Source organism: Pelodiscus sinensis, chromosome 25 (genome assembly GCF_052426305.1).
Source record: "Pelodiscus sinensis isolate ZL-2025 chromosome 25, ASM5242630v1, whole genome shotgun sequence".
Lineage (NCBI taxonomy): Eukaryota > Metazoa > Chordata > Testudines > Trionychidae > Pelodiscus > Pelodiscus sinensis.
Window position 1 is genome coordinate 3,570,789 of NC_143076.1, and position 23,472 is coordinate 3,594,260.

General features: G+C 41.8%; 1 long non-coding RNA gene across 2 annotated transcripts in view; it reads right to left on the bottom strand.

Moving 5' to 3' along the window:
• LOC142824432 (uncharacterized) overlaps window positions 1–23,472 on the bottom strand; it is a 70,535-nt gene that overhangs the window by 15,091 nt on the left and 31,972 nt on the right. Inside the window, exon 5 of one of the 2 annotated variants that reach the window (XR_016347818.1) lies at window positions 11,388–11,467. This is a non-coding gene — a long non-coding RNA (uncharacterized LOC142824432). Of the gene's footprint in view, window positions 1–1,414; window positions 11,468–23,472 lie in introns of those variants that run through there. The other variant, XR_012899306.2, reaches the window with a different exon arrangement.

Sequence of the window (23,472 nt, forward strand, 5' to 3'; positions counted from 1 at the left end):
AAAAAAAAGTACTGAAACCCACAAGTGATATTGTTACAGTCTGAGGTCTGTGACCTTCTTTCTCAAGTTTCAGAGTAGGGTGATTTTTTTTTTTTTACAGCTGACTTTTGAAAACTTCCAACACTTTACAATGGAAATGCTGACAAGATTGTTAGTGGTCTGTTCACCAAGCCGTAAGTAATCTTTCAGTTTTGTTTGACGAAACATTGTCATTGTCACTTTGCTGATGTAATAGGAAAACCTCACCAGCACCGGCAGTTCACTCTTGCTGGATGCACCTGAAAATTTGGATGATGTGACATACTATACTGGGCCATCATGAGCTGCCAATATTAGTTGGAAATTTCATCTGGGACTCAGAAGAGTAGAGCTCTCCAAAAATATTTTGAAAAAAAGTTATTCCAATTTTTTTTCAAACCACAAAAAGAAGTGTTTTAGCTTGAGGCTGAATTTTTGGGTCCAGTTGGTCATTTGGTCTGAACCAGTACTCTGATTTGTTCAATATTATATTTAAGCATCTGGTAGCATTTTAAATTCTGTGTGAGTGCAACTGAGAAGAAATTGGTTCCTCAGAGAAGGAAAGCTGAATGCTGAATACTGGAATGCTGCATCAAAACCTGTTGCCCCTGCTGGAATGGCATCATGAGACCACTATTTGCCATAATAGGATTTCATCTTGCGGCTGATGTTCCCTTTGGGCACATTCACACAGCGGGGCTAAAGCCAAAATAAGCTACTCCACTTGAGCTACGTCTATTGCGTAGCTTAAGTCGAAATAGCTTGTTTCTGCTTTTGGCACCGTCTACGCAGCAAGGAATACTATTCCTCTGACTTCCCTTACTTCTCATAAAATTAGGGTTACAGGAGTCGGAGTAAGAAGTCCTCTAGCTCGACATTATTTTGACATTATGTCGAAATAATGGCTTGCTATGTAGACGTGGACTATGTTATTTCAGAATAAGGTGAAAATAAGCTATTCCAAAATTGACTTGAAATAAGGTACACAATTTGTGTTGTTCAAATTGTGTAGCTTCTTTTGTGCTATGGGCGCAATACAGACACACCCTTAGACTGCATCACCTTTTTCTTCTCCTGTCCACTATGGTCCACATACAAACCTTTCTATCTAGTGGTACAACTTCTATGCACCTCACGGGGACTTCCCAAATCAAGAACAAGGTATGACCCTACATGTTCAACCATCATGGGTCAGAGAGCTAGTCCCAGAAATGCCATATATTTACCAGCTGTAACTATTCACACATTTTGCATAGGGTAAACAGAGGCAAAAGATATTAAGTGACTTTAAGTCAAATAGGAAGAACATAATGGTGGTAGAATCCAATCAGATCTCCCGAATTCCAGTCGAATGTCTTAAGCACACGACTATCTATCCCGCCCCTGCCCCCCCCACACCTATTTTTTTCTTCTTGGTGTAAAAATATGTCTTGCTATCTGACTTAGAATAATCCATGCCTAAGGCCAAATACTGCAATCGATATGGATCTGTATTTTCAAAGTTTAAACACATTCCAGTTTTTTTGAACGAGAGTATTTGGATCTGTTTCAAATTCCAACTCGGGTAATCACATTCTGCCTCCCTAAATCCCACTTATCATTGCACCTAGATAAATGATTCTGCATCTCTTGTCCTAAATGACAGCGTGGTTTTGCACTGAGTTGATAAACACCTTGGCTGTGTCTACACTGGCATGAATTTCCGGAAATGCTTAAAACGGAATACTATTCTATTTTCAGATTTTCCGGAAAAGGAGCGCCTACATTGGCAGGCTGCTTTTCCGGAAAAGCCCTTTTTCCGGAAAAGTGTCTGTGGCCAATGTAGACGCGCTTTTCCGGAAAAGAGCCCCGATCGCCATTTTCGCGATTGGGGCTTTTTTCCGGAAAAGACTACTGCGCTGTCTACACTGGCCCTTTTCCGGAACAGTGTTCTGGAATAAGGACTTATGCCCGAGCAGGAGCAGAATAGTTTTTCCGGAATAGCGGCTGATTTTGTACAGTAGAGCGTCGTTGCTTTTCCGGAAATTCAAGGGCCAGTGTAGACAGCTCGCAGCTTATTCCGAAAAAGCGGCTGATTTTCCGGAATAAGTGGCCCAGTGTAGACACAGCCCTTCTGTATCCCACCACAGAGACAACAGTGTTTCCACGGGGGTGACGTGATACCTGGCTCTCTGTGAATGCCCGTGTTGATTTGAAAAGTATCTTTCAAAGAAAAGCGATATTAGAATTTGTTTTGCTATTATTTTTTATGGGGGGGAAAGTGTGACTTGCCCTAATCTGCAGCCAGAAAGTGATGCCAGGTTCTGGATAGTTTTTTTTTGGTCCTTTTAAGCAAGTGCAACTGTCAGACACAATAGTAATTATGCTGAAGTGACATGCAATTCTGTTAATCACCACAGCAGTTACAGACATGCCCAGATACTGTGTAGACACCTATCTACAAGCCACAGAGGTGCTGCAGAAAGAGGCTTTTTTAGTCTATGAGTAGGAACTAAAACCTGTGATCCAATAAGTATTAGGGAAGAGGCACTGTGGTCCTGCCTTAGCTTTTGGATAAGATATCCTGACCCTCTCATGCCATTAAGGACCCCATAGACTCTCTCTCTCTGACAATATTTCCAAGCAGAATAACTACAGTCTAAATTCCGCCTCCAATTCCAAGCTGGGTAAAATATTCTGTACTTGCAACCCCTCCACTGTTATGTAGCAGTCTCTATGCAATGGATTAGTGGCAGCCTTTGTGTAGTTGGTAAGGCCTGGGCATGAAAGCTAATGTAGACCTTTCAAATCCTTATCAACAAAGCTCAGAAATTTAATCAATACACTTTTGCTCATTGCCCAGAAGGTGCCGGTGAGGCTCTCTGCAGACTCCTGTTGCTCTTTCCAGCCAAAGAAAAGAGGCATTTCAAGGTTTCTCATATAGTCAGGTGAATCTCCAAACCCTAATGAAGCACAGTGAAATGCAACTGTCAGGAAAGAAATATGACATCAATGCAGAAAACACAACACAGCTGTGCTTCAAAAGGTTGAGCTAAAAAACCGGTGTGGTGTATGCATGTGTGTGTGCGCAGGTGCAGGAGATGCAAAACAAAATCAGAGAACACTCACTAACACTGCATGAAATAATTAGTAACAGTGAGGCTACGTCTACACTGCATCCCTCTTGCACAAAAGCCTATGCAAATGAAGTGTGGATTAGCATATTGCTGTGTTTCATTTGCTTAATTAATTAGGGGGCGTTTTTGCGCAGAAAAGGAGTCATCTACACAGATTCTTTTTGTGCAAAAGCTCCTTCTTGCGCAAAAGCCGGTCTTCTTGAAAAAATGAAGATGAATGGCTCTTGCGCAAAAGCCTCTTGTGCAAAAACAGCCCCTAATTAATTATGCAAATGAAGAGCAGCAATATGCTAATCTGCACTTCATTTGCATAGGCTTTTGCAAAGAGGGATGCAGTGTAGACGTAGCCTGAGAGACAATGGACAGATAAATGTTCTAGTAGGATTTGTGGCCAGGAACTCCTATGTACTAATCTTGGCTCTGGCTCTCCAGCCTTATCAACACCAAGCAAGCAGTTTCATTGGACCCAGTGTTAAAGCGGGGTTCAGCGCAAGGACCAAAGCTATGTTCAGAGCTGTTTTAGAAGCTCAGACCAAGCTTCCTCAGAGCAAGTCATCTCCACGACACTCTGAAAAGGAGTCAGCTCTGTCTACACTTACACCTCAGTCACTGTGAGCACTGGCGCAGATGTACCCATCACGGCTCAGCCTGTGTTAGCATAGGCCCAGCTTTGCTGTAGTTTGGAGCAATTGAACCTCTTGAGAGGTTCTGAGCACTCTTGACTCCTACTGAGAGCCCTTGGGAACTCACAGGAGACACCCAATGCCTAGAGAAATCAGGACCTTCATCTCTCTGGATAGAATTAGACGTACCCATCTCACCAGCCTGCGGTGACAATGAAAAAGCTTTTTTTTCCCCAATGATATTTAGTCTTTAAATAAAACTGCAACTCTGCAACTGCAATAAAGTAAAACAGCCAAGTGTAAGGAAAGTCTTTTGGTTACCTGACGTGGTGATTCATTCCTATCTGGAAAGCGCATGGCAGGGGAAATAGCATTAACGATTATGGGGCGAGGTTTTTGTAAGAATTCAGACCCACACTTACAATGGCTCAGCACCTTACAGCTGGGGCCATATTTTCCAAAGAGGTCAGCTCAAATGTGCATGCCATTGAATTATCTATGCCATTTGATTTAGGCATCTGAGTATTAGCAGAACTCGTTTGAAAATCAAGCTTATAATTAACAGTGAAGGCCAGTGTGTACCATATATGGCATGTGGATCTCTCAAATAGAGGGTGAGAGATTGAATAGAACAACACTTAGCTCTTATACAGGGCCTTTCATGTAACCATCACAAAGCACTATGCAAAGGAGAGCACTGTTGTTGTTTTTACTGAAACTGAGGAGCAGAGTTGGAAAGTGATGTTTCCAGGGTCACAAAGAAAGTCAGTGACAGAGTCAGGAAAAGACCTTCTGGATCCAGGTCCACAGACCCGTTAGTCAGATGCCTTGCTTAGCCCCTGAACAGCATGTGAGGTATTCCGCACATACGCCCAGCAGCACCAAACCAAATTGTCAGTCCCCATAAGTGAAAATACATTTTACAAGTATCCTTTCAACACCTGTTCCATTTTAGCTTATGTCTTCCATGGAAAATGGTGATGTTTATAAACAGATTGCAGCAGAGTAAATAAATTAAAAGCACAAAAATATCTGGAAAATCAAGGGGGTTGGGATTTCCCCATGGTTTGTGTATTTATTTTTTAAACCCAAAATATTTTTAAAGTAAAATCTGTAAACACAACTGCAGCAACTCACAGTTCAGCAGAACCATGCAGCTCCCATGCTACAGAGTTTGTGGCACCTTTAAATTAACGGCACCCTAAATGCCAGATTTCAGCAAGTGTAGAAATTCTTCAGTAGAGTAAACCCTGAGAGTACATCTCCAAATAGTATGTGCTAGCAAATTTGGACAAGACACCTAATTCTGTACACCTAAATGTCTGGGAGGTCAGGAGTTTTGTCCATGTCCCTTCTCTTTCAAGGTCAGACTAGCTGATCTAAGGCAGTGGTTCTCAAGCTTTTTGGCCCAGAGCCCACTCTGTTCAACGCAAACATTTCCGTGGACCACAAGTCAACCACCCATGATGACAAGATGGATGCAGGACAGAGAGGGCATGGGAGAGTGTGGCCAGGAGGTAGGTGCAGGAGTGGGCTGTGGGTGGGGGGGGTCTGGCTGGGAGGTTGGGTGCAGGAGCAGGCCAGTGGTGGGGATTTAGCCAGGATTCTGACCAATGGGAGTAGCAGAGAAAGCCTCCAGGTTAGCGTTTCGTGCCCTGCCGTTTCCCCAGCTGAGGGAGAGGGAAGCAGCAGTTTGCAAAGCTGCTTCCTCCCCACCATGAGCTGGACTGGACATGCGAGGCTCAAGGCTCCCCCCTCCCTGCAGCAGAAAGCCAATCTCACAAGCAGGGGTATGTGGGGCTGGAGCATCTATGCGGGCTATGGGGGGAAGCACCTGCAAGATGGTCACGGACCATTAGTGGTCAACAGACCACACTTTGAGAACCACCTTAGCAGCAAGGAATTAAAAATATTGTTTTGCATATGGAAAACAATCCATCAGTTCCACTTCCAGAGGAGGAACACAGCCTGCTGTGACAACAGCAGATACCATTTCATCCTGCTCCTATTAAAGCCAATAGCAGACCCACCCACTCCAATGGGAACAGGGTCTTGCTCATTATCAAAATGGAAAAGGTGGACTCAAGTTACTGAAAATTTTGCTATTGGCTTCAATGAGATTAGGACCAAGTCCTGGATGAGATATGTGCTCATGACTTGGGAGGCCTTCAAGCTGTGACCAAACTGAAGGGGATGTATCCAAAATCTCTCTGAAGAGCCAACAAAGTAGAACTTAGCACCACTTAGCACAAAAGCTCTTTAGTCTACATGAAAACCAACCAGAACAATGGTTTTTAGCTGTTTGGCTGCAGTATTTAGAGGGAGGGACCTTGCCCTTGAAAAATAACTACAACTTATGATCCGTACACTCTGCTTCATGTAGTAACTACTCGTATATGGCAAATATATGTTTTATATCCAGTGCTCAAAGGAGGGGTGGGTGGGTAGAAGGTTGCTGATCTCCAAATGCATAATCTCATTATAAACAAACATTCTGCCAAACTGTATTTTTAAATATAAAGCTGATTTCTAGTAATAGGAACACAGAAATGCATTTGGATCTTTAAAAATATATGGATTGGCTATTATTTTATACTCATAAAATACAAAACAGACCGTCTAAAAGGGAGGGCGAATCAGTCTTGCACTGGAGCAATGTGCATGAATACAACAAAGTTCATAGAAAAGTGGAATTGAAAAAGGAAATGCAGTCCAACTCCTTAACTGAATTTTCACTGAAACCTAATAGAAGCCAGTAAGTTTTGATTCTGAGTCTACAGTTTCTAAGTATTAATGTGTAAAATATATTGATGGCTCTGGTTTTAGATGTTCCTCATTTTTTAATAAAATAATGGTTTACTTTCATGGCTTGAAAACAGAGATTTTTATATTAAATTGTATTGCTGCTTCCACATTTTTTTGTCCTTTAGCAATTGTTTGCAATTTGCTATATTGTATTTTCCCCCCAAATACTAAAAAAATGGACAATACATTTAAACTAAAGTAAAACAAAATGGAGAGGGGAAAGGATTTCAAAATAAGCAAATTTTATATAAAGGATAATAGTTGGAGGGTCATATTCTACTCTCGGATACAAAAGTGTAACTCTAAACTACATCCAATTACTTCAGTGGAATCATTTCAGTTTTACACTGGCTTTTGGAGGAACAGAAACTGAGTATGAGAGTCACTTGCCAACCTATACAGCCAAAACTGCTGAACTATACTGCTCCACACACAACTCTATGTCATTTTTCAGAAAGGATACAATTTCATCAATGTACAAATGAATCCATCTTATTTTAAAAATGAAGTAAGTTTCTGTTTTCTGCTTCTCCAGCCTCTATTGGAAATACAAGCAAACCAAAAATATCCAGACCCACACATAATGCATCTGAGATTTAATTTCTTCAGCCTGATGTCAAATAACTCTCTGTGTCCCATTTTATTCAGGCACAAGTGTATCATTGGTTTTGTACAACCATGAGTGCATGTTAATAATGAAGAAAGCTGAAAACTGATATGATAATTGCAGAACAAGATTTGCAGCTTTAATTTTATATTTCCTAAAAGGGGGAGGAGGACTAGAGGGAGATGCTAGTAGCAAAGTGGACATTCTCGCTTTAAACGCATAAATACAACCATATCCAGGTTTTGTGCATTTGCCATGCAGACACATACCTATAGATACAAGCTTGTGTGGAATATGACCACAAGTTCGGATCTACGGGTTTGTGGCAGCGGGCATTGATCTCTTCCTTTAAAAAAAGAAAAAAGAAAAAAAATCTGCAAATGAAATTGCAAAGCTGTTAGTAAGTAGCAATGTTCATAAACTTTAATGCATTATAGACACTTTTAGGAATAACTCTTTCTAATACTGAAACACTGCATGAGTTACTACAGTTTCATTCACTGCAATATAACTTCCACCCCCCTTTTTTCAAAGCAGCAAAATACATGATAAATAGGGCTTGAACTCTACAAGTAACACACTCTAGTTCCTTCAGATAAACACTTTGCTAGACAAGATTATTCATGACGTGATACTAAATGACCAAATATAAACATTACTGATATGCTGATAATAGTACAGCAAGCCAGCCTACCACAATGACTTTTTGTGTTACATAGTAATACAGGTGCGCTCCAAAATGGATCAGTGAGAGTGTATGTGTGTGTGTACGCATGTGCTGTGTGTGTAAAAATTACATTTTTTAAAGGATCATCCTTGATTTCATTCTTGGCAGCCTTCCTAAATAGCTGGAAGAAACAACTATACAAAAGGAAAATACGGGTTGCATTAACTTTCAGAGAAGTAATTGTTAGTCTAGAATTTTGTTAATAGAGAACAATCAAAATTTCAACTGTAGCAAACATATATTCCTTCCACTAAGTGATCTAATAACTTACCCCAGTCTTCCCCCTTGCCAAAAAATACCAGCTAAGCTTCTTTCAAAAGAGATAGCGACAAAAAACCATGTGAATGTTTTCTTATTTCTCATAGGATTTGACTTAATCAAGGAATAAACTTTTGTCATTGTAACAACATTATCCTGATGTTCTAATTTTTTTTTCTTCTATGTAATTAATTCACACTTGAAGTCAATGGCAATACACTGAATGTGAGCAATTGGTGGAAATGGGAGAATAAGGATCCTGCAAACTCTGAATGGAATATATGAATATTAAGCCTACTGAGATATACTTGCTTACCTTCCTCCCCCCACAAAAGTCATACAAACGTCCCTTTTCTACCTCTCCTTATATGTCAGACAACAGAGAAGAACTTGCAAAACTGAGTATTATTCTTCATACGATATGGCCAACTCATGTTTAGCAATGATGCTGCAGGCGTCATTTTTAATTGCTTGCTTCTCATCTTGTATGGTGGGTACCCTTGGGGCTGGATGCAGCCCCTGACTTGCCTGGATCTGGCCCCTGAGGCTTAGCATTGGGGAGCCTGCGCTGGCACTCCAGCCCTCCTGCCACTCACCCGCAAGGCTGGAGGACACAAAATCTACTAGCTTGGGGCACCCGAGGCGCCTGTGTGCAAGGGGAATATGGGGAGGGTCTTTCTCCTTCTCAGGCAGGGGCTTCTCACTTTGCCTCTTACTTGTGTGCAGCCCTCAACTGATTTTTCTGTGGGTTCAGTGACCCCCAACCCAAAAAAGGTTCCTCACCTCTGTCGTATGGGTTCTGAGAATAAAACAATATATATTTACTCTCCCCAGCTTGGCAAAGAGACACAGTTACCGGTAACTGAATAACAGCTCGCCTTCCTGGGTACTGGTTCATCTTGAATTTCTACTCATCCACCATCCAGAAGTCTAGATACTAACTAAGCCCAAAATTTGTAAGCCAGGTTGCTTAAAGTTAGGCTCTTACACCAATTCTTAGGCAACTACCTAATGTGGCCAAGTGTTCCAAAGTTCTCAGCAGCCAGAAATCCCACTGAAAGCAGGGGATAGCCTTCAGGGAGGAGCCTAACTATGGATTTAGGAGCCTGATACAAGAATAATTATGACCCACCAGTGTGTGCAGTGACCCATCAAGGGGGACAGAACATACATTTTATTGAGTGTTGACCAGAGGTTATAAATAGTTATATTTCTATATAAGGGAACTGCAAATTCAGAGTGGCAGATCTTACCTTACTCCTCAAGCACCAACAAAGGGACATATTTGAAGGGAATCTAGTTTAAAACACAGAGAACCTACTAAGAGTCTTTCCCTATAACCAGGTCATTAGAAGGCATTATTACAACTCTTGCTACTGATTTAAGGACCTAGTATAACTGCTAAGAATTTTCCTTTAGTCCTTCAAAAGGTGCAATGTATTAGCCCATAATGAATGGTACTCTCTTAGTACCAAAATTCATCTGGGTTAATCTATCCTGTGCATGGCAGGAATTTAAGAACCTTACTGACTGGGTATATAATGTGTGAACGTGTGTAACTGTTTACTAAGATCCTTGTTTCCAAATCTTCTTTCCCTTAAAGCTAATATTCTCTTCTCCCGGTCATTCTTCTAATCACTAGACCCCTTAAAGATAATTAGGCTGAATGGGATTTAACTAATGATCTGGAGCCCAGATGTGCCTCTTGTGACCAATGTGAGCCCCCAATTCTCACTGCGTTCAGTGGTGTTGAGGGCACACTCCAACTTAGGACCCTTTGGGCAAGATTTCCATTATAGTTCAGCTTTTACGTGGGTCCTGAAAGAAGTGGCCCAATTTTCTAAGAACTCAGCACCCAGTCACAATGGGAACTGCAAGGTACTAAAGCTTATTCAAAAGCTGATCCTTTATTTAGTTGCTCTTCCCATCTATGGCTCCCGTGATGTGCTAGTTGCTTTATAAAGCAGAACAAGGGAAAGGGATGGGAATGCAAAAGTATTTTCAGGGTAAGAATCAATGTTCATCATGATATTTGTTAAAAAAAAGTTACAGTAGGTCTTTCTAGAAATGTATCTACATGTCAAACTGTCAGGGTTAGCATTCAAGAGCATACCCACTATACATCTTGTGGAGTGGCTCCTGCACTCCTTTGAGACCAGAGAAAGGGAGTGTAGCGTGGTGGCCACATTTCATTTTGTGGCATCTCTATGATGTAAGTGACAAAGTCTCCAGGTTCAAGCTGTCAATTCCCAGTGTTTGTAAAAAACAACCAACCTCCCCCACCCCAAAAACCCTCCAACAACAGCACTTTAAACCATCCAGTAAAGTGAACTTGTAATAGAGAAAGCAAATTAAAATAAAGATACAAAGATACAAATACTCTTAACTGGAGTATTGTTTTTTTCAAATCTTATTTTACATCCACTGAGTGCATTTGAGGTGCCAGAGAAAAGACTATGGGTTACACAGAAAGGTGAGGTTTAAAAAAATTCCCCTTGTAGATTAATACGTAGCTGTTAATAACGTGTAGAAAAACCTCATGAAGAGATAAACAGTGGCAGAAAATCCATGACAGACAAATGAATCAATTGTCTTTGTGATACGTTTACATGTAACTTTAGTTTATAAATAATGAACTTCACCTAATCTATTAGGGATTTTACTTTTTTCCCCAGGATATTTTTAAATTTTGATTGGTTGTAAGATCTAAATGATCATAATATCAACAAACATTAGGTTCCAGAAACTAGGGATGACAAAAATACAATGCCCTTGTCTAGCATCCCCTGTCTAGCATTCATCTTCTGGAAACCTGGCATTTTCCAGCCTTTCCGCCAAAGGAATATTAAGGGGAATATATACGAATGTATATATGAAAACATGTCTGCAAAAGCATAACATTGGTTTGAGTCTGTCTGTGGTTTTTCAAGCAACCACACTGCAAAAAATGCATTTTCCAAGAAAATTGCCGATCAATGCGGAATGTATTGTTTGCCTGTGTAAAAGCTGTTTGCAGCCTTTCATATTTCTATCATAACATGAGACAAATAAGAAACAGAAGTTCTAAACAATTCTTTCCCTCCCCCTTTCTACTTTAACTATTGAATTTATAGACCTTTTAAAAAAATCATTGATATAAATATACATATAAAGAAAACACACTGAATAGATGGATATACTTCAAATGAAAAAAAAATCAAATGATATAGAAACTTTGATAGAAACTACTTTACCTTAGCAGTGTTACTTCACGTGAATTCTTATTGCACAAGCGCTGCCATCTTGCTAGGCCTAACGCTTCAACAAACGTTTCCTAGAAAACAAAACATTTACAGATATTTTTGTGGCATTTTAAAAAAGTCGGATTCTGCCTTTGTGCACCGAACTCTGGAGTTTCTAGTAGCACAGAACGTGAAAGAAAAAGATGAGATCCCAAAAGGAAGACTGCTTGTGAGATGTCAACGTTATACCTTTACTCTGTTTGCCCTCGGCATAAAGAGTTAAATATCTGGAAATAAACCACATTTCTTGCAGCACATAAAATAAAAGAAGTCCGATAATTCTAATACCCCAAAGCAATGAATAAAAATAAAGCAAGCACAGAGATCGGGATTGCAAGTACATTCCTGGATAGTTAGTTATATGTATCAACATCTTACACAGATTAGTTATCATGTACAAATCCACACACAATTAAAGTTTGGTAAATCAAATTCAAACAAGAGGATCGTTACCTGCATCTGAGTAGATTCATCAAGCAACCATTTTAACTTTTTGACTCTTTACCACTGATTCTAGGCATAATTACTTCTCTCTGCCGAAGGGATTGTTAAAAGAAGCGAAACCCCTGATTGTGGTGGTTTCGTGGATGCTATTCTTTTTGCACCACAGTACAATTCTTGGCTGCCATTCCAAGCTGCTTTCACTTGCCAAGTTTTAAGATGCCGGGTTTGCCTTTCATTTTATTGTTCCTTTCCCAACGTTAAAGACTGACTTAAAACCATGCACAGCTGCTAACAGGAAAAAAAATTATTTGAATTTTGCACAGGGACGCAGACGGGGAAGGAACGCGCCGTGATGTAACCAGAACGACACCCACAGAAATATTGCTGATATTTTGGGGGTGCTCTTTGTGCTCCTCACCCTGGTGTTCCCCAACAAAACAGCTGGGAATGCTAGTTAAAGAAAAAGAGACAAGAAAATGTCCAGATTTGTGATCCACCCTGGTCATGTACACATTGGGGAGGGGGATGCAACTTGCATTTTTTCTCCACTTTCTCGCTCCCCTTCTTTCTCGCTCCCCTTCTTTCTCGCTCCCTTTCTTTCTTTCTTTCTTTCTTTCTTTCTTTCTTTCTTTCTTTCTTTCTTTCTTTCTTTCTTTCTTTCTTTCTTTCTCTTTAAGCTTCACATGGGGAGTGCTAGTCTAACAAAAGAACGTTCCCATACTTCCACCCTTCCATTGCTTTTTTTACTGAGAGAAGTTTGCCCCTGCCCAAGCATCATGGCCCTTTTTTTGGATGCAATGCCACCGTGAACAGATTCGGCATCACAGCATGGCAGCCACCATCAAAATTCAATACAGGGCTGCAAATCCTTTCACCGAATGTATTTGTTTATTGTGACTACACTGCCCCATTTTTAAGGTAGGTTGTGTAAACCGAAGACAGCAACAAACAAAATAATCCCCGAACCCTTTTGCATTTAACATAGCAGCAAGAATAAGAACTTGTATGTATCTACGCCACATGAACAACAAAAAATAGCTTTTATTTCTTTTGAGTCTTTAAATAGCCATGAATGAAATGGCACAATGGAATATGATGAATATATAGTAATCTAATGATTACTGTCTACCTTTCCTGTCTACGTGGGTACATGCATACACACACAGACATACAGTAAATATATATACAGATGTGGGTATACACAGACAGCTATACTGGAGAAATATACAATGAGTATATATATAATATAGATCTGTATATACAGATATTGCTCACCATCAAGTAATCTCTCAGGTATTTCTTGAGTTACAGACGTATCTACACATAGGTATATGTATACAGTATGTGTACAGACATTGATACAGGCTAATATTTTACATAGTATTTGGGTGGCAGACAGTTTATATAATTTGAAAGTTAGATAATGCAAAAATTTACTATTTCCAATTATAAAATTAGAATGTAGAAAATACTCTGCCATAAGTAACAGTTGTTTGGATGGTCTGAAGTGTAAGGGTGATTATTTACAGTGGCGGTAAGTGCAGCATGTACAAATGCCAAATGAAGAAATAAATATACACACATGTATATTTTTAAAGAAAAGTGACTGACTAATTAAAGTTCCTATCAGAAGCAACAGAGTTAAACAGAAGCAGTGAGGATTAATAGGGGGAAAGAAAATGGAAGCTTTGTTCTAAAGTGGAAGCATAAGATGCGAAATTTCAAAATCGGATGGCTTGGTCGGTGATTTCTTTCATTTAAATGAATTGATCTGTTGCTAAACTGCTGCTCTTGTGCCAAGAAACCTTTAACTCTTTCGGCTCAAACCCCATCATGTTTTCTCTTGAGCATGCCACTATTCGATTAGAAAGCGGAAAATAAAAAGAAGGGGGAATAAAAAAAAGCATAAAAACCTGGGGGATTAAATCCGCGAGCACATGCAGCACACAAAAGAGCGACAATATGGAGAGCATCCATGTTTCGTTAGAACTTCTACTGTATAAACAATGTGATTCTTGTTCTTACAATGTTACTAAAACTTGGAAAGGCGACAAAAAGGCCTTCAATCTTCACAATTTATACTTACAGATAGAACTTAGTGGCAAACCCATCAGAAATGGGGTTTGCAGCAGGAAAAAAAAACACAACAGAATCCTAACCTAGTCCATTGTAAACATTCACTTACCGAGAATGCCTTAAGCATTTTCCAACAGAACCCCCTTTTCTACACATGTTCACCTACGTGGAAAAAAAAAAGCTGTTTTGGTAAAATTTGGGTGAGAGTTGCTAGTGCTTTTCCGTTTTGTTTTGGGTTTGTTTTTCCCACAAAAAATGAAAATAAAAAATGAAAATAAAATATACTTTTCGTAATTAAAGTTAATTCCGGGGGAAAAAATGTATATGTGCAGAACAGAAAAAAATAATATAGACATATATTTCCCTCCCACTTTCCAAACTCCACTGCAGTTCCTCCTAAACTGCTGCTTGCTCCAATCTGGTGCCTGCTTAACAACGGAATGACAGGCAACATCTGTTTGTATAGAAGCCAAGATCAAGCCTTCAAAATTTTTCTGGCTTGGTTTCCCTCCCCCCCCCCCCCCCCCCCTCTCCATGGAAAGCTTTTTTTCAGAATAAAAAAAAAAAGCGCACAGCAAGATTTTGAAAGCAGCTCAAGTGAGGCAGCAAAAGTATTTTTCCTTGAGTTATTTCAAGGTGTAGCGTTTCTAGGGTAATTTGTTCACCCCACCTCCCTGAGTCTCAGCTCTTCCTCATGCTATTAACACCGTAACACACAACTTAAAAAAATCCAACATACCTTGATCACTAAAAGGGCACTCCCTCCTATGGGGGGGTTATTCTTCAGTAGTCAACTAAAAAAATGTATTGGGGGCCGGGGAGGAATGGGAGGACAATTTTGTCCCCTTTTCTTTTGTTTTACAAACCCTGGTCTGAAATACATACATAAAAAATCAAATCAAGCCCAAATAAGTTTCAGTGTCGGGCTACTGCCAATTCTGTGGCAAAGCAGGAGAAAGCACAATAATTCCACATGCTGAGTTGGAAACAACTGGAAAGAGACCAACTCTCTAGAAGTCACAATGAAAAGTATCAAGGCACCCACTCCTCCCCTTCTCCCCCCTCCCGGTACCTTCCCCTCGAAAAATAAAAGTCATGCCATCAATTTAAACGATTAATTTAACAAAAGGAAAAGGGAACGAAAAAATGAGGCTATTTAAAAACTGGATGAACGTTTTATTCACTGGTGAATTGGTGCACATATACACAACGTTAAAAAAATTCAGACAAGTTGCTAAGGAGACTTGTGTAAACTCAGAACACAGGCACATTTCTTGGCCTTTTCCCCCTATATTCCATCTTGTATTCTGATCACGCACCACTGCGACACCACTGCACCAATCCACTGCATTAATCTTAGCCTTAAACAGGCTGACTGGCAGAGCAAACTGTGTGTATATATCATCTTTCAAACTTAACAAGTTAAAGGGAGAGAGGGTGGTGGTGGGTGGGGAGAGATGGAGGGGCGGGACACTTCATTCTGAATATAAAAATACAGGACCTGAGCTTAGTAAGGGAATTTTAAAGAGGAAGGGTTATATGGGCGTATGTGCATAGCTGTAAGCCACCCTTCGCTTTCTTGTGTGTTTCTCTCTCCCGCTCCTTATAACAGAATCCCACATCCCCTGGCAGATGTCTGAGGCATCTGAATCCCTGCCAGATATAACAATGTCAGACCCAGTCTATGCCACCAGATGACCTGTGCCACAAAGTACCTCATTCTCCTAGCTCAGTGGGCTCGTACATTCATATTAAACAACCATTTTTCTTTTCTAATGTGCAGATTTATAAACTGCATTTTTAAGAAAATGCATTTTTATCCTTTTTTCAAAGAAAAAAAAAGTTGATAAATAAACGGAGGCATTTTGAAATGAAGCATGGCAGGTAACTTCTCTCCTGCCACACAATCCATTCTCTCTCTCCCGCCACAGCTTCCCCTCCCTCCCCACCCCCCCAGTCACATACCTGAAACAGCAGCCGGATGTGTTCACATGAGGGTTAGGTGAAATGAACATTATCTTTCAGTTTCATGGGTGCCACCAATACATGTATTATTATTGTTTAAAAGATATTAGCATACCCACCTTGTCTCAGTGATATCCTGAGACCAACATTTATTTTATTTTACTCTAACTTCAACTTTGAAATAAACAAGTTTGCAGAATTAGCCTATTTCATGTAGAAAATGTTGAAAGATGGTGGTCCAGCAATTTCATAATCAGAAATGAGATGAAACTGACCTTTTTCTGCCAAGAGTTTTGGTTTTAGCAAATGGACATCATCAACCCCTAGCCCCCAGCCTGCAGTTCTACTTTGGGTGCCGGGATTCAGATTTGGGACTTTTCACCCTGGGAAGGTAGGCGGTACAGCACCTTTTCAAGTGAACTTCTTACAGACAAAGAACCGCCATCTTCTTATTGCAGGGGTCACCAACCAGTAGATCAGGATCTACCAGTAGATCTTGGAGCCTCTGACAGAGGATCCTGACTGATTTGGCCAAGAGGCTGTCAATCAAGAGCAACACTTAAGCTGCCCCTCCCACCACTGCTGCACATCTCCTGCCCTTTGCCTTGGAGCTGCCCATCACCTTAGGGAGCCTCCTGCTTTCCCACGTGGCTGAAGGGGTAGGACATTCACCTGGGGAGCCGAGAGTGCCAGGCTCTAGCCCCGCCCTGGGAGCCACTGGACCACCAACACAGCAGATAATGGACACCCTGAAGGCAGGGAGGTGGGATGGATTCCCCAGTGTAAGGGTCGCCGTGGGGTGGGTTTGAGTGTGGCTCAAGGGACAGGGCATTTCCCTGGGGAGCCAAGGGTGGTAGGCTCTAGCCCCACCCCAGAAGCCACCAGACTGCCAACACAGGAGACATGCTGAGAAAGGAAGAGGAGAGGGTGCTAATGTCAAGGTGCCCCCCCTCCTAACCTTGATCCTATCTCCACAGAGCAGATGGGGGGCACAATAGGACTTGGGATGGAGTTTGCTAGCTTCTTTAGGGAGTGATCCAGGGCCAGGACGTGGGTGAGTCTGCCCTTGCACCACCAACCAGCAGCCACCTGATGTAAGCTGGACCCCACATCCCAAACTCCTACCCCAGTCATGAACCCCTCCTGCACCCTAAGCTCCTGAACACCCCTGCATCCAAACACCCTCCGAAAGCCTGCACCTAAACCTCCTACATCCCAACTGCCTGCCCCAAGAGCAGCTCAGAGCCCTTCTCGCACTCCAGATCCCTTAATCTAAGACCACAGCCTGCACCACAAGCCTCTGCCCCAGAGGAGGGTGGGAGGGAGGTGGGGCAAGGATGTTTGGGTTTGAGGTAGATCTTCGTAGATCTTGGATTGCACTTAAATTCAAAAAGCGATCTTGTGCTTAGAAAGGCCAGAGACCACTGTCCTATTGTAATATTTCTACCTGTGTTTGGATCACATTCTCGCAGTGGGGGGTGGAGGCCTGGCTTAGAGGTCTACAGCTCATCTTTGAAAAAACAAGTCTCCCTGCAACCAAATGTTCCTAATCCCACAGGGTGGATTCATCATCCTGAGGCAGGCAGACAGACAGGCCCCCAAGCAGGTTACTCTGGGTCTGTGTGACAGAGCTGGTGATAATGCCAAGGACTCTAAGAACAAGTGCATGTTTCTTTAGAATTCCCAATTTGTGACAAGGGACATGTGTGCCCAAAGAGGTGGTCCAAGCAGTGGATAGGTTAGAAGACGACAGTTGAGATGTGGTTTCCATGCCTAGTTTGGCTATGAACTGACCATTTGGTCTTGGGTAAGTTGTTTGACCTCTTTGGATATATCCATACTGAAATTACAGTTCCGTGGCATGGCCATGGCTGTCCCAAGTCAATTGGCTTGGGCATGTGGGAATAAAATCTGCTGCATAGTCAGATCATGCTCCAGCCTTGGTTCTGGGACCCTCCTTTTCATGGGGTTCTTGGTTCTGGGACCCTCCTTCTCATGAGGTTCCAGATCGTGGGCTCCAATGCAAGCCTGAACATTACACAGCAATTTTAGATAGCCCATACTCCAAGCACTACGAGCCAGAACCTTCTGCCTGGGGTGATGCAGGTGTTTAGCTGCTGTGAAGCTATAGCCTGTGTGCCTCATTTTCCCCACCCATAAAATAGGGATAATGTTACTTACTTGCCTCTGTAAAGTACTATGAGCTCTATGAATACAAATTGCTGCCTAATCTTATGGAAGGTGAAATGGATGATCTACTCCCACTTTGACGGCAGGGGCACACATTAAAGGCACCGCTGCTTGTGAGCACCGGCTGAGGACTAAGTATCCCCCCTTTTTCCCTCTTGTATTTAGGTCCAGAATTTGCACATGTTGACAATAGGATCTCTCATATTTATTTCAATCATAGCAACTGCTCAAGTGGTGTTGAGACAGCGATGAGGGAACCTCAGACGGTTCAGAGCTTTGGCTCCGTTTGGTTAAAACATCTCCAAATAAGGTTCACTGACCATGTTTGTTTTGTGAATCTTGTGAGGGCACAAGAGTCTAGAAGTGAGGGCACAAGAGTCTAGAAGTTAGTTAGTTTTTATTTTTATTTTTTTTAAACCATTACTGAACTTTCCTGAGCTTCAAAAGTGTCTGTGTCCAATTCAATTCAAGCAACAGACACAGATTCAAGGCAGGCATTAATTCCTTCAAACCAGATTTCTCAAGGCTAACTTTTAAGGTCACATTAAATGGCCAAATACATTTTTTACTTAAGAAATGTGGTGACGTGATCTTTAGCGAGAACTACGTCTTCTGTTTATTCACAGGCATTTACAACCTGGGCTGTCACAGCTTCTCTTTTATCACTTTGCTCATGCATCTCTGCCTTAATCACAAAGGACCTTAGGAAAAGATGGCAGATAAGTTGCAATGTACAGTTAATCAGAGGCCTCCATGCCAACAAGGGAGCCATCTGTGATGGTGGTTTCTGTAACGTGTCGGACACCTGTCTGCTAGAACAGGTAAACTGCTACTCTTGTGCTACAATGCTAAAAGCCTCCAACTACTAATGCCTTTCAGTCATAGGCACCAAATTCCTCTCCAGCTGGAGAGGACGCTTGACATCCCTGTCCACTCCAGACTCTGTCCCCACTCCACCCCTTCCAAGCCCCCACTCTTCCTCTTCCTGCCCCCGCCCCATCTGTTCCCCATCTCCTCCCCAGAGTGCACCCTGATCCTGCTTCCCCCACCCCCTCCCAGAGCTTCTTGAACACTGGGACTCAGCTGTTTCATGATGCTCTGGAAGCGCTGGGAGATCAGGAGAGGAAGTGGGCAGCGGGGCCACCAGCAGGTGAGAGTGTGGGGGGAGAGGTTAGGGGGAAATCCAGTGGGTGCTCAACGCCCTGTGAGTTCCCCAGCCTGGGAGCACCCAGAGAGTTGGTGCTTTCTGTTAATGTTTTTCAAGTGGGCCCTTGCCGAAGGCCCCACAGTAATTTCCCCCTCGACAGGTCAGTGAATGCAGCAAAAGTGTAATTCAGACCCCAGGGATTTCAACGTGGTTTGGACCAGGACCCAGAAACAGGCACCATCAGCAGAATATTTTAACCCCTGAATATCTTTAGTGACCTCAGTGTTCACTTTCCCCTGATGATCTTCATTCAGTTCACAGGAAGGAAGATTTACTAGTAACTGCAGTCCAGCAGTGCCTAAAGGCTAAATGACATCAGTCACCCACCACAGTAGGCACTTAAAGAAAGATGCGCCGAATTCTGGGTCACTTTGTGCTGTGTTTTCAAAAAGCTTCTAGTGTCTTTTAATTCCTGGTGTGATTGAACCAAGACCATGTTTTTATTTTTGGTTCTGAGCGAAACCAGAACTTTTAAAAGCCACTCAATTCCTTCTCAAGGCCTCAAAACATCTGTTTCTACCCAGCTAGAGGAAAGCAGATGTTTAAGACTTCCTTTTTTAGGGCCTAGTGAGAGGTGTATCATTATTTTAACGTTATGCTTAGCAGTCACACAAACATTTTATCATCATTACACGTATCATTAGGAATGTGTTTGAACTGTGTAATCTGAAGATAAGGGGATAAAACCCTCACAGGGGGTCTGAGGGTTACCCTCTCATGGGCAAAGCTTTTGGATAATATATGCCATTCAGTGCAAGCTGGTGCATTCCAACAGCAGAAAGAGAAATGCATTGATTAGGAATGGATAAAAACCACTCAGCAGCAGAGAAGGTTTGCAAGTACCCAATGGGGAAGCATGAGGGACATAACACCCCACCTATTCCCAGCATTCTATTTAAGTTCTGATTATCTAGTAAAGCTGGAAAATGTCCCCCACCATAAATTATATATAATTAACAAACTGTGTTCTAACATGGAATTAGAAAGCCAGGAAACTTTGAATTATTCCATACAAGCTAGCATCCCAGTATTGGGTGTCTGGGACTATTTACCAATGTCTGTAGGACTTCAGTGAATAGCCTGAAAGACACAGGAGAGCATTAAGGGGTTTTTGGACAATGTCGTTCATCATAGGGCCTAATTGTACAAGGTGCCAGGTGCTTCTGAAAGGTGCTTAGTACAGTCAACAGGAGTGAAGGGTGCTCAGCTCATAATGAGCACCTCTACAGGTACAGGCAAGTTCCTGAGTCCCACCCAATGTTTAGATCTAGAGTTGCCACTGCCTGCAATGTGCCCTGCAGGGAGAATATCTGTCTACACCTACACGTGGGGTAATGCAAAAAGAATGTGAAGCTCCTTCATCTGGCCAGCCAGCCAGTGCACCTCCATATAAAAGGAATAACCCCACGTGAGGGATACAGATATAAATACAGATGGATTGGGTTCAAAAAGTAGATTTAAATAATGTAGAAAAGTCAGATTTAATACAATTCCATTGTGTTCCTGTGTCCCCTGGATCCATAGAAATTACCTAAAAGTAGTACAACTGGCATGTATATTATTCTGTGTGCAATGACCTACAATTAATATAAATGGTGGTATAGAGGTATGGATAGACTGTAAAACTGGCCTCTAGTAGCTGATTTTCCACCCAATGCCAGCAAGTAATTTAAGAGAAATAATAAATCTAGCATCCTTTTTATTTGTCTCTGGTTTTCTGAGCCTTTATGCATCATGCTGCCAAGCTTTTTTCTTTTCCCTGACCATAAAGGCTAGAAACGTTATCATTTCGGTATATGAAAGCTGTGATTGTTGCATAACAACACAATTCCAGGAGTTGTGGCTTTAAATATTGTGACACTCGTGATATATTCATGAGAGGTGACAACATTGTTATACAAATGGAAGCACATCTACACTATCAGGTTTTATCAGAAAAAGTTACACAAATTACGGAGCTTTTTCCGATTGTTTTTCCAGAACAGGCTTTTCCACCATTTGGCCTCACCTAGATGGGGCCAAACGGCAGAAAAGCCTCCTCTTTTGGAAGAGCCCTTATTTATCATAGAATGGGGTATACAGAGCTCCCCAAAAGAGCACATTTGCTCTTCCACAAAAAAAGCGGAAGAGCAAACAAGTTCCCTGGACATAGTGGGATTTTTCCGGGATACTTCTGGTGTCCCAGAAAACCCCCGCAGTGTAGACATAGCCACAGTAACAAGACACTTTCAGATAGTCTCCCAGGAAGTATGCAATAGGTCCATGAATTTATTCCAGGTCTTGTAATTCCAGCATAATGCTTTGATCATAAGATATTTCTTCAGATTTAGCATACTAACAAAAGCTTCTACTCCTATGAAAAGTGCCCTGGGACCTTGTTTTGTAACCAAGATGATCTGTTTTCCCCAAAACTAAGGAAGGTTTAGAACATGGCTACGTCTACACTGGCCCCTTTTCCGGAAGGGGCATGTAAATTTCAGGAGTCGTCGTAGGGAAATCCGCGGGGGATTTAAATATCCCCCGCGGCATTTAAATAAAAATGTCCGCCGCTTTTTTCCGGCTTTTAAAAAAGCCGGAAAAGAGCGTCTAGACTGGCCCCGATCCTCCGGAAAAAGTGCCCTTTTCCGGAGGCTCTTATTCTTACTTCAAAGTAATTTACTCTTATTACTTCCGGAGGCTCTTATTCTTACTTCAAAGTAATTTACTTCAAAGTAAGAATAAGAGCCTCCGGAAAAGGGCACTTTTTCCGGAGGATCGGGGCCAGTCTAGACGCTCTTTTCCGGCTTTTTTAAAAGCCGGAAAAAAGCGGCGGACATTTTTATTTAAATGCCGCGGGGGATATTTAAATCCCCCGCGGATTTCCCTACGACGACTCCTGAAATTTACATGCCCCTTCCGGAAAAGGGGCCAGTGTAGACGTAGCCCATGTGTTTTACCAGAACCGTCCTCTCTCATTTTTAAGGTCTCACCTGAAAGTCCCACAAACCATAAACTGCATGGCACTCAGGGCATCTGCCTCAGGAGTATGAAGGACTAAGTTAGTCTGCTGAGATTTGAACCTAGAAACACAGATATTCTAAGCTGTTTTTTAAAAATGTTTAAAAATGTTTATAAAAAAAACAACCTTGCTCCACCTTCCCTCCCAACAAGCACCTATGCATAGGTGAAGAATTGACTATGAAAACCTTTCCCCTAATATTTTAAGAAAATGTCTATTAAAAAAAAGTCAGCAGGATTTCTAAATACCTTTGAGAGGAAGGCCAGATTCCACATCAGCTTTACAATGAAGAGGGAAAAATGCTCTACTGACTTGAAGGTTTCTTTTAGTAGGTATAAAAATCACAATCACCTCTTTCTTTTCTACCCTGACAGTAAAAGTTATAAGGAATGCACCGATTTTGATCAGCAGCGTGATGGCTGAATGATAGAGGCATGCACCTGCATGTTCGATACCATAGGAGGGAAGGCAGAAACAAACAGGGTGTGTTTTTAAAAGCTACAACTACTTTTAGGAAAAGAAAAATCACAGGGTCATTTCAATGGCTGCTCTTGGGATTCCACTAGGAGAGAGACTGAACATACCAAGGGTGAAATGAATGGAGTCAACAGACTCAGGATAAGGAGCTGCTTAATGAACGGGCTACATCTCCTTTCCTTCATGCGGCAACAAGAGAAATTGCTTCACTGCTTAGCTTTTGGCTTCATGTCCCCTTAGAACAGAACACAGCGAGCGTCTTGTCTCATCTCAGCTTTCAAAATCTAGGTCACTTCAGTTTGTGTCTGCGTTTCCAATGCTACCTTTGCAAGTAGTCTCATTACAGAGAAGCTTTAGCCAGAGACGCCAGAGCTGGAGATGCTGGCTCCAGACTCCTGACTCCCACAAGGATCCGATCCAGCTCCTCTCCTTTTCAGTATATAGACTCATGACCTACCAACAACTAAAGCCAACAAGCATATATATGAGGAAATAACAGGGAGTTCTGTGGCACCTTTGAGATTTGTCCAATTCATCTGATGAAGTGGGTTTTACTCACAAAAGCTTATGCCCTAATAAATCTGTAAGTTTCAAACATGCCTTCTTGTTTTTGCAGATACAGACTAACACAGATTCCCCTCTGAGTATATGAGGAAGGCATCTGTCTCAATGAAGTGAGT